Source organism: Rhinolophus sinicus, chromosome 15, assembly GCF_057876585.1.
Source record: "Rhinolophus sinicus isolate RSI-liver-muscle chromosome 15, RSI-T2T, whole genome shotgun sequence".
NCBI classification, from domain to species: Eukaryota; Metazoa; Chordata; class Mammalia; order Chiroptera; family Rhinolophidae; genus Rhinolophus; species Rhinolophus sinicus.
This window is the reverse complement of record NC_142515.1, coordinates 72,071,602-72,088,411: the sequence shown is the minus strand read 5'-3', so window position 1 is coordinate 72,088,411 and position 16,810 is coordinate 72,071,602. Positions and strand designations below refer to the sequence as shown.

Sequence of the window (16,810 nt, the reverse complement as noted above, 5' to 3'; positions counted from 1 at the left end):
CTAGTGGGGAACAAAGTCTGGGCACACAGGTTCAGACAGATTGAGTAACACAGCTTTATTTGGGAACCAATGTCCTTCCAGAGGCCAATGCTCTGGTACAGGGAAGGTTATACAGAATAGAATTTAATAATGAACCAAGTCCCAGAGTCAATCGAGGTGGTGAAGGCCCCAGTCTGAGAGAGGCGACTGGGCCGACTGGGGTCTGAGGCGAGCTGGTCTTGCAAGGAAGAACTTCGGAGAGTCTGGGAGTAGGTGGCTTGCACCTCGCAGAGGGTCTTAGCCATAGCGCCCTGTCAGACTATTCATGGTCTTGCTCTGGAGTTCTGCTTTTATCCTCTCTTCCTGGGACTTGTTTACCTCTGAGGTGATAACCAGAAGTTGTTTTGGTGAACGTGTTTATCACTCAATTTTGTTATGCTCCGTTTCACACAAAAACATACACATGTTTACTTTCACTTTTATCAGTCTCACACTTGCGGCCATAGTCCTGTCCCTAGTGGTAACCAACTTGTTTTGCTAACCTCAATCCACATATATTATATATTGTACATGCTTTATGCAGCCCCTTACACCTGCGCTTCTACCCTTCAGTGGCCCTGGGGCAGTGAAGACTCCGTAGCCCCTGGCACGGGAGGAACTCTCCTCCGTTTTCAGCTCCGGTGAGGCCGCTGTCGGTTCTCAGTCCCTGAAGGGGTGGAGTAGGGCCCCTCGGGACTTTGGGGATCCCTTTCTGCGCACCCTAACCAATCCCCAGGGCCCCAGGCTGTGCGCTGGGCACCGTCTCAGCGTCTCCGGACACCACCGCGGGCGACGCCTCACCCTGGCTCTCCCGGACCCGTTGGAGCTGCCGCTGGGACGTCCGCCGCGGGACCCTCCCAGCCCTTCGCCTTAATGATCCGCGTCCTGGGAGCCGCGGGGACCCCGAGACTTCCCCGGTCCCGCGACCGCCCGGGCCCCAAACTTAGCCAACGCGGCCCAGACCAGTGCGCGCGAAGTTTGTCAAGTCGGGCTGGAAGCTGCCTGGGGCGGGGCGGCGGGGCGCGTGGGGCGGCGGGGCGCGTGGGGCGGCGGGGCGCGTGGGGCGGCGGGGCGCGTGGGGCGGCGGGGCGCGTGGGGCGGCGGGGCGCGTGGGGCGGCGGGGCGCGTGGGGCGGCGGGGCCCGGCTGACGGGGGCGTGGGAGGGGAAGGGTCCCTCCTCACCTACCTGTGCCGCGGGGTCAGCAGCAGCGGCAGCATCACCGCGCAGAGCAGGCGGCAATCGGCTTCAGCCAGCGGATCCCTTGCAGCCCGATTGTAGTCAGGGTCCCGCACTCGCAGCCGGCACGAAAAGTTCCCCGCGCGCCGCCCGACCCACTACTGGGGGCAGCAGGAGCCGCCCGCAGCCGCAGGACAGCAGGGTGTGGGGAGGAGGAGGCAAGGTGCAGAGGGGAGGCAGGGAGCGTGGAAGGGAAGCGGGAGAGGAAACGAGCGAGCGCGGGGAGGGCAGGAACAGGGGCGCCTCAGCCTGCAGTGACCCGGTGCTTCTCCGCGCAGCCGCCGCCGATGTTCCAGGCTCGCAGAGGAGCAGGGAAAGCAGGAAGCGGTGGCAGAAGCGCCGCGGCCTGCATGGGGATAGCCAGTGCATCCCCACCGGGAGACTCCGCCTGGGGCGCCCGAGTTCCACCAGTCAGCCCGGCATTGCAAGGGGGCCGCCTTGCCCTCTCTCTGCGCCCTGGGGCAGGAAGGGGCACAGGGCTGAGAGGGAGGCCAGAACCGTCTTTATAGGCAGGTGCACGCACTGCAGGGGCTACGCCAAAGATCAGAGAGAGACAACGTTCTCTCGGTCCTTCTCTCTGCCTGAAGTCCCCATCCCCCTCTATTGCAGCTTGGGAGCACGGCCTCTTCTATCCAGACCTGGCCCTCCCTCCTGGAGCACAGGCTGGTTGCAGCCCTCACCTGACCTGGATCCCACGTGGGCATCTAACCTCCTGGACTTTGCTCTCCCCAGGCCATGCCTGAAATAGCCTTTGCACACTCTCCCCAGCTTTTCCAACTCAGCATTCCAAGCATACTTCTCCATCCTGGAGCAGGTGTGCAGTGGGAGCCCCAGCTGGGATCTCTCTTCTCTAGCAAGGTCCTGAGCCTGGAGTCACTGCCCAGCCAGGCCTGCTGCCCTCAACACAGTGACCCTCCTCCCCATGGGTGTGTCTGTTGGAATATCTCTGCTTTGTGTCCCAGACTCTGCCCTACTTCTCTAGAGGATGGACACCTGTCTCTTTGGATCTTGTCATTCACTCTGCTCCAGACCTGTGAGCCCTGGTGGGCAGGGAGGGGCCAGATGACTCAGGCCCCTCCCTGCCCACCAGGAGGGCCTGGTCTTATGGGAAACACGTGACTAGCACAACCCACTGTAGCAGGTGATTTCCTCTCCTGGGTCCCCTCATTTTAGGGGCCAGAGTGTGAGGGCACTGCAGCTTGATGGCTATCTCCACCTAGAAGCTTCCCTCCATGTCACCTGAGGCTGCAGAGACAGGATCCTGCACCAGGTAAGGGGAACACTAAAAATGGTGAAATTTCATGTAAGAATTTAGATTTCTGACTTTTGTTGAGAAATTGGAATGTGTGGCCACATTGGGCCTACGTTTCTGCTGTGGGCTCTGTAACTTGCTGTAGGTCCCCCTCTCCCAGCCCTGGCAGGCATCTATTCTGTGACCTTTGATGACACAGCTAGTTCCAGAGAAAGGTAGATGGTGATCAGTGTATGGGAAGACAGATGACTCCAGAACACCCTGGAGGACTTCCCCTAAGAAATGACCAGGGTTGACTCCTGAAGTCTGAGATAGTCAGGCAGCCCAGAGTGGGGTCCAGCAAGGTGCTATCTTGGAATCATGACATGCTTCCACTCATTCCTCTTGTGATTGCTGTGCTTTCATCCTCCTGAAAAGATGATTGACACCCAACTAGCAGCCTATATGACATGGAGTGTCACGTTCCACTACCTCACTCACTTCCCTACCAGGCTTATGGTTATTACCTCAGTCCTCCCACCACCATCATTATTTCTTTATACACTACTTCATCCTGTACTTAAATTTTTAAAGGATATTTTAAATCACTACCATAAATGAGAAGCCAACATCTCTCCATAAATCAGATAACTGCCAAAAATCAATAAAATGAAAATAAAAGTTTTTATCAAATTCTACATACTACTGCCTGCAAAAGGCACTGAGGCTGACGCTGATTAGCAAGTGTTGGAACAGTGGTGAGACGCCTCACAGAAGCAGGGTCCTTCCCTTCCAGGCAACAAGAAGGATGAAAGGAGAACTGAGAAGGAATGACTCTTGCTCTGCGAGTCATGACATTTTCTGAGGAGTCCACCTAAGAAAATTGTCTTGCACACTTTGGAATACTGTGGGGAGCCATGGTTACAGGAAACTCTGAGCTTTACAGAATGGCTCGGTTTATGCTACCTGTTTCCTCCCCCTGAGGCAATTGTCTCTGCCTGCACCTGGGGGGAGCTTAAGCTTGTAAGCTGCTCAGGTATGTGGTGGGAAGGCCAGTTCCCGGACACAGAAGCTGATGCCTATCAGGGCAATTGATAAGATAATTACTTTTGGGAGTTTCAGTGAATTTTGTGTCTCCTATGTAAAAGTTAAAGAATTTACAGTTGCTAAGATAATGCATACTTTCGTTGCTAAGTTGCACGTACTCAAACTGCATATATAGGTGCAGTAAAATAAACTTAGTGTCTCCAGCATCACTGGGGTCCGCGATCGCCATCATATGTGAGAGTGTCTTTTATTCATTCCCACTCCCCCATTCGGGAACCGATCGACTTGTGGCGGCTGGCCCGTCACAGAATACCAGCTCTGGGATATTTTTTGTCAGGTGGGTTTGTCTCCCTGACACTCCTAAGTCACCCCTGGCAGCTGTTTCTGCCCACACTACTCCCAGACACCTGGGGCTCTACCCAGGTAGAGACCCCTCCCCCAACATGAATGGGAGGCATACCACCGCCCTTGACCAGCCCACCCTGTAGTCCCCACAAAGACACCCAACAAGGCCAAGTGATTGAATCAGGCACACCTGCATGGAAACTGATGGTCGAATCCTCCCCATAGGGGCTTTGTGGGCTTGTCCCATCTTCCCGATCCCCTGTCTTCAGCTCAAGAAAGAAAGGGACACTTCCTATTTTTTCAAAACTCCATGGCTCAGATCTCTCCCCTCCTTCTTGAAAAATGCTGCCTCCCCCACACTGCTGCCTGCCTTTCCCTCTGGACCTCCTCCTCCTCCAGGTGAAATGTGGGCACAGAAATTCCCAAGTGGTCTATTGTGTTTTATATATATATATATATATATATATATATATATATATATATATATATATATATATATATATACACACACACACACATAATGTATGTTTTGTATGTGTGTACTATATGTATACCCCATATTTTCTTCATCTGTTCGTCTGTCCCTGAATACCATATACCATTTAGTCGTCATGGCTCCTTCGTCTCTTCCCATCGGTGTCACCGACACTTGGGTGTTTCCATCCCTGGCTGTTGGGAACAGAGCTGCCACATGACGGTGCAGACATCTCATAAGGTCTTGACTTCAGTCCTGGATCTGCCCAGAAGAGGGATGACTGGATCACATGGCAGTTCCATCTGAGGAATCTCCGTACTGTTTTTCACAGCTGTGGTGCCAACACTACACTCCTACCAATTTCTCTACAACTTTGCCAGTTCTTATCATTTTTATTTTGTAATAGTCATTGCCAGTGGGACTGAGGTATTATCTCATTGCAGTTTTGATTTGCATTTCCCTAATGATTCATGATGTGGGGGCATCTTTTCATATACCTGTTGTCCATTTGTATGTCTTCTTTGGAGAAATGTTCAAGTCCTTTGTCCATTTTGAAATCTGGATTTGCTTTTTTTTTTTTTTTGCTATTGAGTTGTAGGAGTTCCTTGTATATATTGGAAATTAATTTTATTTATCAGGTATATGGTTTACAAGTACTTTCTCCCAATCCAACGGTTGATTTTTCATTCTGTTGTTTTCTTTACTGTGCAGAAGTTTTTTAGTTTGATAGTGCTACTATTTGATTTTTGGTTTTGTTACCTGTGCTTTTAGTACCATAACCAAGAAATAATTGCCAAGACCAAAGTTATGAAGGTTTTCCCTTCGTTTATTGTAGGAGTCTTACAGTTTCAGGTCTTCCATTGATGTCTCTAATCCATTTTGAGTTGATTTTGGGGGGGCGGAGTAAGGTAGAGGTCCAGTGTTACATTTTTTTGCCTGGGGATCTTCAGTTTTCCCAACACCATTTGTTGAAGAACTGTCTCTGTGTGTGCTAATAGACCCAGTGTGTGCTTTGGATACCCTTGTCAAAGATTAACTGACCGTATGTTTGGGGGTCTATTTCTGTGCTCTCTCTTCTGTGTGCTCTCTTATCTGTCTGTCTTTATTCCAGTAGCAATACCATTTTAATGACTCTGTCTCTAATATATTTTGAAATCAGGCGATGTGACCCCTCCAGCTTGGTTCTTCTTTCTCAAGACCATTTTGGCTATTCTGGGTCTTTTGTGGTTCCATATGAATGTTATTTCTTTTCCTATTTTTGTAAAAACAAATGTGATTTCGATGGGAGTAGCACGAGTTTCTAGATCTCTGTGGATAGTATGGACATTTTAACAACATTAAGTTTTCCAGCATGAGAGCATGAGATGATTTTCTGTTTGTCTCTTTTAATTTTATTCATAATGTTTCATAGTTTTCAATGTACAAGTCTTTCACCTCCTTGGTTAAATTTATTCCCAGGTATTTTACTGGTGTGGTTTTTTAACTTTATTAATTTTTCTTTTTTAGTGAAAACAAGAAATACAGAAGAGGGACAGATTTTATTTTTTCTTCGAGCACATAGAAGACAAAAGTACTAACAATCCTTGTTTAGTTTGATAGAGCAATTCTACAAGTACTTACACGGGTTAGGCACATAAAATATCAAGTACCACATTACTATTAGGGCAAGAAATATCAAGTAAGACAGAGTTATGGTTTTCTTCTTGAGATTACTTTCATAAGACAGTGACAATTTGCAAAGTTTCAGACTCTTCAAAGATCACATTACTCAAATTATATTTCTAAAAATAGACTATATATGAAGAGATTAGAGCAAGCTGATATATTATCAAAGTCTTCACACTGCACAGGAAACTAGTTTGATATTTTTGCAAACGTTCTCAATTACAAGCAAAAACCAGGCCTGTAAGTGTCAATTTTGCCAGCCAGCAAAAATGAAGGAATTTGAATTTACTCACAGTGAAATAAGAAGTATATACCATTAATATTCCACATATAAGGTCATTCCTAGAATAATAGAGAGAAAACATCTAGACTTGCATTTTTGTGTATAAAAATCTACTGGTGAATTCAAGGACATAGGAAAAATTGGAGGAAAACTCTCTTCCAAGCATCCTCTTTAAACATTAACCACTTCGATTCTCCCACCCACCTCTCCTGGCAAGAGCATCAAGGCCTCTTCTCCAACCTCAGACCCTGCAAGGATCGTTTTCTCTGACTGCCTTTCCAAACCCGCTCCACAGCAGGCTCATTTCTGTGTCTGGGCTTTCAGTTTCTCCAGCCTAGAGCACCCTCCCCACCGCTTTGTATCTAGATCTACTAAGCCCTCGGGGAGCTTATGGCAGTGCCTTCAAAAAGAAAGGAGAAAAGAGGAGTGCGGATGTCATCACCACCACTATACCCCTCTGTAAGTAAGACAGCCCCGACAGCACTGCTGTCTCACCTTTTGTTTGTTTCTGAGCAATAACTGCTTGAGAGAGGAAGGGAGCAGATGGGGGAGGAGGGAAGGGAAAGGGGGGCAAGGAGACAAAGGAAGGAGGAGGAGGGAGACAGACAGACCAGAAATACATCTTCTTCAGTGCCCCCGGGTGGTTTATTGTCTAGGACTCAGAAAGGCTAACTGTTGGAAGGGACCCCATTCCAACCTTGCTTTGGACACTGTCACATATGACTGCCCAACCTTCCCAAAAACCAATTGAGTTTATGGGTAACCATTTGGGAAGGGAGTGGTTCCTGCATGCTGCCTGGGGTCTTAAGTCCACGGATTGTTCCTGAGGAGGCAGGCCATGGTGACTGTGCAAAGCTCATCCAAAAGACTGAGAATAGGTTTGGGTGGGCCACAGCACAGGTTTTCATACTCACCAGTAACTGGTCACAATGCAGAGTGACCAAGGGCATTAAGCAGATTAACATGATAACACAGAACACATGTCATCTGTTACCTCATTCATGCCTAGTAGCCACCCATCAGCCACCTGATTATTCTGCCAAGTAACCAGCAGGCTGGATGGTACAGGCCCAGGAAAGCAGCTGGGAACCAGTTAGTGGTAGCCTGGAATGTCCAGTGTGGGATCATGGCTGGTATCATCTATTTCAGCTTCATCTTACAGCAGTGACACTCAGACAGCTCACCATAGAGTACAGGGGTCAGTGCATATCTATGGCATCATGTGCTTGGCATTGAAGCAGTGGACAGCCATGCACTTGGAACACATAACACTGCAGAACAGCACCGAGGCCCAGCGGAAGAAGAGCATAGGCATGTAAGCAACAATCTTGCAACTGGTTGAAGACTTAGAAGAACCAAAGAAAAAAAATAATCCCGTGTGAAGAGAAAGCAGATGGAGGATTGCATGCTGTTGTCTAAGCGTAGAATCCAAGAGAAGGTGGTAAGGAAACTTGTGCAGGAGCTTCTCACAGGTCAGGAGTTAGCCAGACTGCAGCCTGAAGGACCTGGGGCTCTCCACTGGTTGCCTTGCTGGATCTCAAATTCCTCTGTGGGGTCCTTCATCCATCAGGTAATACTGTAGGGGATTGAGCCACAGTTCTGCTTTCATAATCTCAGCAATCCTGTTGAATTCTAGGAGACTATAGTCTAAGAACCAGTTGAAGGAACTGGGAATGGTGTTCCCTTCCTGTTTCCTATGGATATGGGACTGGGGGTGTTGGCCCTGGTGCCAGCAGATTGGAATGGAAAGGGACACCATCCAGCCAGAGGATCTGCACTCATATTCCTTGATGAGCCCCTCATTTCAGAAGTAGAGTTTGCTTTGAAAGATGAGCCTGAATTTGCAGCCTATTTTAGGGTGTTTAAGCTCCTCAACTTCCAAATTGATGATGTGCCTCATCATGTCTTCATCTTGGCCACTGGTCATAGGTGACAGCTAGGGATGGTTCTGAAAAGCAGTGACCCAAAAACCTGGGATATTCTGGATACTTCCACACTGCATATGGAGCCTTTGCATCCAGCCAAATTGCGCTCCAGCTGAAGGAAGGCCCTGTCTACCTGGGCACTTATGTTTGACAGCTCCTGATCAATGGCCTCTAGTGAGTCCATGCAGTTATTGATCTTCGGACCCCTGGCACCTGTCTCCTGTTTCACTCCTACCACCTTTTTCTCCTTCTGTGTTACCTTCTTTTCCTCCACCACCTCCTCTGCTACTCCCTCCTTTTCTGGTGTCGCTGAGATGGCACACTTTTTTGTCATCACTTCCTTGGCCTTTGCCCCAGACATCATTTGAGACCCAAACTCCCCTGTGCCACATGCTTCTAGAAATTTCTCCCCAGCAGGACCTCTCAGTTCTCTACGCTGACAGCCATTTTCCTGTCTATTGTCTGCTGCCACTGAGGCAGAGGCAGAGGCTGCTTCCAGGCCCTCCGTAGCCTCTTTCTGGCCCATTTTAGTCATTGCACAGCTGCAACTCCCAGCAACTTGAATGCAGAGCACAGGGCCACAGCCCCAGTGGGCCCGAGATGGGCCTCCCTCCAAGGCAGTTTCCAAACTGCCATCACATGTGTCTCCTCAGTTTTCTTGCTCTGGCCCTGGTTCAGGTCCTGATGTCCTGGAGCACGGTCAGGAGTAACAAGGCCACAGGTTTTAGAGACAGGAAGGTTGTTGCCCTCATCCAGGCCACTCGTTTTGGTAGAAGTCAGACCCGCAGAATGAGAGAGCGATCCTTGTCCTCTGCAGAAGCCATATCTTACTGGTTTTGATGATATTGTAAATGAGGTTGTTTTCTTAATTTCCTTTTTGCACGGTTCATTGTTAATATATAGAACTGCAACAAATTTCATTCTATTTTTAAATAAAAATTTAAATATCTGAGCTGTACAGCATAATGTGTTGATATACATATACGTGATGAAATGATGAGTACAGTGGAGCTAGTTAACATATCTCCTCATAGTTCCCAGTTTTTTTGTGATGCGAGCATCTGACATCTACTCTCTGAACAAATTTCCCGTATTCAATGTGGTATTATTAACTAGAGTCATAATGCTATATGTTTGCTCTCTAGACTTATTTATCCCGCAAACTGCAACTTTGTCCCTTCTGACCGACATCTCCCCCTCCCCCACCTCCGCAAATTCCCTGTTAACCACCATTCTGCTCTCTGCTCCTGTGTTTGTCCTTTTAGATTCCACATATGAAGGAGATCATGAAGGGATTTTTTTCTTTCAGTGTCTGGAAGCTCAGACGATAAAATCAAGAGTAAACAAGTGGGATTCCACCAACTAAAAAGCTTCAGTGCAGCAAAGGAAACAACCAAATAGAACAGCAGCCTGTGGATTGGGAGCATATATGCCAACTACATGTCTGATAAGGGGTAGATATCCAATAAAACAGCACAATAACAAAGAAACAAACAACCTGATTGAAACATTGACAAAGGATCTGAATAGACATTTTTCTGAAGAAGACATAAAAATGGCCGACGGCTGTATGAAACGGAGGAAATTGGTACAGCCATTCTGGGAAACAGTATGAAGGTTCCTTAACAAACTACAAATAGAAAATCCATATGCGCCAGCAGTCTCTTTTCTGTGTATAGAGCCACAGAGAATGAAATCAGAACTTCAGAGAGAGAAATCTCCTTCTTCAGGGACCTCCCAGGTTGGCAGTGCCCACCAGGTGGCTGTGCCACCCTGAGGGCTCAGTGCCAGCACTGGCCCTCTGTGCCCTGGGGAGGGAAGGGCCCAAAGCACCCCTTCCTCCCGGCCCACCCAGGCTGGCTGGAAGCTCAGGTTGGCTAGATGCCCATGGCAGGGACAGGGGTGCAGGGAGATTGAAAGGCTGTGTCAGGGCACCTGAGGAAGGAGGGCTAGGACGGGGCTGGGGTGGCAGCCTCCCATGAGGCTCCTGGAGCTAATGCTGCTTGTGGGGTCCAAGCTGCAGGAGCAGCTCCCTAGGGAGTCCCACAACCTCCCCTGGAGAAGATCGGCCTCCTGCACTGTCCCTGGGCCAGGGATGCAGGGGAGGGTTACCGGGAGAATATTCCCTACCAATGACCTTCAAGTGCCCAACTCGAAACCCTGGGTTTATCCTAGGGGCACAAGGATGGTTCAACATACGCAAATCCATCAATATGATACCTCACATAAACAAAATAAAGGACAAAAATCATACCATTATATCAATTGATGCAGAAAAAGCATTTGACAAGATACAACATCCATTTATGATTAAAACACTTCATAAAATAGGTATAGAAGGAAACTACCTTAACATAATAAAGGCCATATATGACAAACCCTCAGCTAATCTCATAATTAAGGTGAAAAACTGAAGACTTTTGCTCTACATTCAGGAACATGACAGGGCTGTCCCCTATCACCTCTGCTTTTCAACATAGTTTTGGAAGTCCTCGCCAGAGCAATCAGGCAAGAGAAAGAAATAAAAGGCATCCAAATTGGGAATGAAGAAGTTAAATTGTCACTCTTTGCAGATGACATAATACTATATATAGAAAACCCTAAAGATTCCACCAAAAAGCTATTAGAAACAATCAACGAATACAGTGAGGTTGCTGGCTACAAAATCAATGTACAAAAGTCATCGCATTCCTATATACTAACAATGAATTCTCAGAAAATGAAATAGAAAAAAATCCTTTTGCAATTGTAGCAAAAAGAATAAAATACCTAGGAATAAACTTAAGCAAGGATGTGAAAGACCTATATGCTGAAAACAATAGGACATTTAAAAAAAAAATTGAAGAAGACACAAAGAAATGGAAAGACATTCCATGCTCATGGATTGGAAGAATCAACATAGTTAAAATGGCCATATTACCCAAAGCAATATACAGATTTAATGCAATCCCCATCAAAATCCCAGTGGCATTTAAAAAAAAAATAGAACAAGAAATCATCAGATTTTTTTGGAACCACAAAGACCCCTAATAGCCAAAGCAATCTTAAGAAAAAACAACAGTGCTGGAGGTATCACACTCCCTGCCTTTAACTTGTACTACAGGGCAAAAATAATCAAAACAGCAGGGTATTGGCAGAAAACAACAGACACATAGACCAATGGAATAGAATTGAGAACCCAGAAATAAAACCACATAAATATGGACAGATAATTTTTGACAAAGAAGCTAAAAACATACAATGGAGCAAAGACAGCCTCTTCAATAAATGGTGCTGGGAGAATTGGATAACCACGTGCAAAAGAATGAAACTGGACCGCTATCTGTCACCATGTACCAAAATTAATCCAAAATGGATCAAAGACTTAAGCATAAGACCTGACACAATAAACTGCATAGAAGAAAACATAGGTACTAAACTTATGGACCTTGCTTTCAAAGAGCATTTCATGAATTTGACTCCAAAGGCAAGGGAAGTAAAAGCTAAAATAAATGAATGGGACTATATGAAACTTAAAAGCTTCTGCACAACAAAAGAAACCATCGACAAAATAAAGAGGCAACCAACAGAATGGGAGAAGATTTTTGCAAACAGTGCCTCTGATAAGGGGCTAGTATCCAAAATATACAAGGGACTCATGCAACTCAACAACAAAAAAACAAACAACCCAACTGAAAAATGGGCAGAGGACCTGAAGAGACATTTCTTCAAAGAGGACATACAAATGGCAAATAGACATGAAAAAATGCTCAACATCACTAATCATCAGAGAAATACAAATAAAAACCACAATGAGATGTCACCTCACCCCAGTTAGAATGGCTATCGTCAACAAGACAAATAGTAACAAGGGTTGGAGAGGCTGTGGAGAAAAAGGAACCCTCATACACTGTTGGTGGGAATGCAGATTGGTGCAGCCGCTATGGAAGGCAGTGTCGAGGTTCCTCAAAAAATTATAAATAGAATTACCATATGACCCAGCTATCCTTCCCCTACCCAAAAAATCTGAAAACATTTATCCATAAAGACACGTGTGCTGCACTGTTCATTGCAGCTTTGTTTATGGTGGCCAAGACATGGAAACAACCAAAATGTCCTTCGATAGATGAATGGATAAAGAAGTTGTGGTATATATACACAATGGAATACTATTGAGCGGTAAGAAAAGATGAAATAGGAACATTTGTGACAACATGGATGGATGTTGAGAGTATAATGCTAAGCAAAATAAGTCAGACAGAAAAGCAGAGAACCATATGGTTTCACTGATGTGCAGTATATAAACCAAAATCAATGAAAGAACAAGAGAAACAAATGAGAAAAAAAACCTCATAGATACAGACATTAATTTAGTGGTTACCAGAGGGTAAGGGGGGTGGGGGTGGTAGGTGAGGGTAAAGGGGATCAAATATATGGTGGGAAGGAGAACTGACTCTGGGTGATGAACACACAGTGTGATTTATAGATGATGTAATACAGAATTGTACACCTGAAATCTACGTAATTTTACTAACAACTGTCACCCCAATAAACTTTAATTGAAAGAAAAAAGAATCACAAAGTATGACAAATAGAAATCAAGCACTATTTAACTGCTACATTAAGTTCCTTAAATGTACTTTCTTCTGATTTTGAGGGTGGTTGGTTAATGTTAAAAATATGACCTCTGGAAAGGAAACATCCAATTCATTTCCACCACTGACTAGTTAGGGTACCTGGGTAACCTTAAATTCCTCATTGGTAGAATTGTTAATGGAATGTCTTGTCATAATGCTTATAGGCTATTGTAAATATCGCTATGCCAAGTCACCAATTATTTTTAATTTTAACATTGCTATTGATGAAGAAAAATAATACATTTCAAATTTAGCCATTTTAATAATACCACACATATATAAAGCAACGATTTGAATACTTGAAAGATTTAAATTGAAATACTATACACTGTTAGTTAATCGATCCCTATTAGAAAAGTCAATAGCTTTAGAAGCTGACCTTCTGTACAATTGACTATTATTATATTTGTCTTAGAGACAAGTGGTAGGAACAGAATCATTAAAGTGAAACATGAAGCATTTGATCTGACAAAAAAACCTGCTATAACTAATAAATGAATTCAGTAATGTGGCAGGATACAAAATTAATAGTCAGAAATCAGTTGCATTTTTATACACAAATAATAAATTATCAGAAAGAGAAATTAAGAAAACAGTTCTCGTTTACAATTCCTTTTAAAAACACCTAGGAAGAAGTTTAACCAAAGAGGTGAAAGGTGAAAGACCTGTACTCAGAAAATTATAAGACATTGACTAAGAAACTTAAGAAGATACAAATGAAAGCATAGACCGCGCTCCTGAATAAGATTTAACATTATTAAAATGTCCACACTACCCAAAGCAGTCTACAGATTCAATGCAATCTCTACCAAATACCAATGACATTTCTCACAGATCTAGAACTACTAACCCTAAAATTTATATGGCATGACAAAAGACCATGAATAGTCAAAGCAATCTTGAGAAAGAAGAACAAAGGTGGAGGTGTCACGTCCAGCACGAGAGGGCTGTGGGGAGAGAGAAGGGCAGCGCAGGGTTAAGAAAAGACAGTAGCCACGAATACAATGCAAACTGCGGTGCCAAGGGAATCAGCCTCAGGGACTGACCGCCTAATCAGGCTAACACGTAGTTTTTATTGGTAAACTTCTAAAGAGGTAAAAGATGGTTAATCTCAAGATCTGTGTGTTAGTAGCCTGCTGGCTATCTTTCTGAAAGTTCCCATTGTGTTCCAGCTTGTACTTTGCCTTCACACAAGCACATCTCCAAGGAATCCATTGAAGGGGAGGGAGCGATATAATTCCATCGGGTCTCAGTTTGCTGAGACTTCCCCTCAAAGGAGCTTTCCCGATATCTCTCCTTCGGGCCTCAGTTTGCTGAGGCACTCCCTTGTGAAATCCTGGGAAAAGCGTGGGGAGAACAAATGGTTTGGCAGCTGTAAGGCAACATCGAGGTATCACACTACCTGTAGTCATCAAAATAGCATGGTACTGGCATAAAAACAGATGCATAGATCAGTGGAACAGAATGGAGAGCCCAGAAATAAACCCATGCCTATCTGGTCAATTAACCTATGACAAAGGAGGCAAGAATATGCAATGGGGTAAAGACAGACTCTTCACTAAGTGGTTTTGGGAACACTGGACAGATATGTGCAAAGCAATGACACTAGGCCACTTTCTTACACCACATGCGGGAATAAACTCAAAATGGATTAAAGACTTAAATGTAAGACCTAAAACCATAAAATTCCTAGAAAAATACATGGGTAATACACTGCCAGACATTGATCTTAGCAATCTTTTTTTGGATTAGTCTCCTCAGGCAAGGGAAGCAAAAGAAAAATAAACAAATGGGACTATGTTTAACTCAAAAGTTTTTGCACAGCAAAGGAAACCATCAACAAAATAAAATGGGAGAAAATATTCCACAAAATAGAATGGGAGAAGGTATTCTCAAGTGATATATCCGATAACAGGTTAACATCCAAAATATATAAGGAACACATACAATTTAATACCAAAAAAGCCAAACAAACACAAACAATCTGGTTAAAAATGGGCAGAGAACCTGAATAGACTTTTTTCCAAAGAGGACATACAGATAGCCAATGGACATATGAAAAGATGCTCAACGTCACTAATCATCAGGGAAATACAAATAAAATCCACAATGAGATATCACTTCACACCTGTTAGGATGACCATCATCAAATAAATCAACAAACGATAGGTGTTGGTGAGGATGTGGAGATAAAAGGGAACACTCGTGTACTGTTGTACTGTTGTTGGGGTTGCAAATTTGTGCAGCCACCATGGAAAATAGTATGGAGGTTCCTCAAAAATTAAAAAAATAGAACTACCTTATGACCCAGCAATTCCACTTCCGGGTATTTATTTGAAGAAATCCAAAACAAAAATTTGAAAAAATATATGCACCCTTATGTTCATTGCAACACTGCTTGCAATAGCCAAGATATCAAGGCAACCTAAGGGTCCATTGATAGATGATTGGATAAAGATGTGGTACATATATACAATGGAGTATTACAAAGACATGAAAAAGAATGAAATCTTACCATTTGTAACAACATGGATGGACCTAGAGTATATTATGCTAAGTGAAATTAAGTCAGGCTGAGAAAGACAAATACCATATGATCTCACTTACATGTGGAATCCAAAATACAAAAACATGAAGAAACAAAACAGGAACAGGTTCATAGATACAGGGACCAAACTGATGGTTGTCAGATGGGAGCAAGGTTGGAGGTCTGGGGGAAAAAGGTAAAGGGACTAAGAAGTTCAAATTGTAGTTACAAAATAGTCACGGGGATGTAAAGTACAGCACAGGGAATATAGTCAATAATATTGTAAAAACTATATATGGTGTCAGGTGGGTTCTAGATGTATTGAGGGATTACCTCATAAGTTATATAAATGTCTAACCACCACACGGTACACCTGAAATTGATATAATATTACATGCGTACTGTCACTGAAAAAAAGTCACCACCCTCAGCCCAAGGCAACCATTCCCAAATTCCTTCCTCCTCTCCATCTCCTGCTTCCCCTACAATCAGAGGCTGTTCTCTTCCTCCTCCAGGAAGAGAGCCTGGCAAGTTTCCCCACGGAGGAACCATGTTCTCTGCTTGGTGGGAGTGTGTGTGTGGTGAGGGTTTACAGATCTGTGTAGACAAGTGACATGTTGTCGCTGACCGTGGCCTCACCTGACGCCTCAGACCAAGTGAAGTCCTGGCCTGACTTGGAGGGAGATGAGGTCCGTCTCCATGGAGCCCACAGACAGAACCCCTCACCGCAGCTGCATGTGCCCGCTGTGTGGGCTGGCCCCTGGCATGGGGGTGGGGTTACTCCCGCTGGATCCTTAGATGTGGTTGGCACTTTGTCTCATCTCCAAAGCCCCCAGTCTCGTGCTCTGACCTCCCAGCAGCTTCTCTGAGCCCCTCTGTGTTTCACAAAGGCTTCTGCTCACACAAGCTCAAGTGCATCCTGCCCTTGAAACTGAGACCTTCACCTGGATGCAGCCAGTTCAGGGTGGTCCCCGTGACACACTGAGCAGCTCTAGAGGTGCTTTCCTGACTTAGGGGAAGGGTCCTGTGCTCGGAGGGAAAGGGAGCAGGTGCGGGTGTCCAGGCCGCCCTTCTCCTGTACTGGATGGCAGGGTCAGGCTGATCAGGTGAGTTATGATGGGGTGCGGCAGGGGCAGGGCAGGTGGGGGTGCAGACTTCCAGCTAGGTGGTCACTCCCAGGTACCTTCATCAACCCCACTCCCAGCACGTCTTCCCTCTGCCCCTAAAGTCTCAGCCCCAGGGTCTCAGCACCCTGGTTCCCCAAAAAAGCTCAAAATGGGAAAGGAGATCTGGGATGTAGGAAACTGCGTCCTATACCTTAGCATTGTGTTTACATCATGACCAAGAATCTGTACTTCCAGGGATCTGTTCTTAAGTCAGATTCGTGGATGCAGATGTCCCCTTCAGCTCGGTGATGGAAATCAGAAATGGCCCATGTGGT

The 16,810-nt window shown here is 45.3% G+C and overlaps 1 long non-coding RNA gene and 1 pseudogene across 2 annotated transcripts in view; both read right to left on the bottom strand.

Moving 5' to 3' along the window:
- Window positions 1-40: 40 nt before the first annotated feature.
- Window positions 41-3,050, bottom strand: LOC148755215 (uncharacterized). The gene is made up of 2 exons (XR_016018953.1): window positions 1,205-3,050; window positions 41-359 (listed from the first exon to the last, which is right to left on the bottom strand). It is a non-coding gene; the product is annotated as an uncharacterized LOC148755215 (long non-coding RNA).
- Window positions 3,051-5,872: 2,822 nt separating this feature from the next.
- The window catches only part of LOC148755213 (testis-specific Y-encoded-like protein 4), a 43,216-nt pseudogene continuing 32,278 nt past the window's right edge, over window positions 5,873-16,810 (bottom strand). Inside the window, exon 8 of the transcript XR_016018952.1 lies at window positions 5,873-13,789. The product of XR_016018952.1 is annotated as a testis-specific Y-encoded-like protein 4 (transcript). The remainder of the gene's footprint in view (window positions 13,790-16,810) is intronic.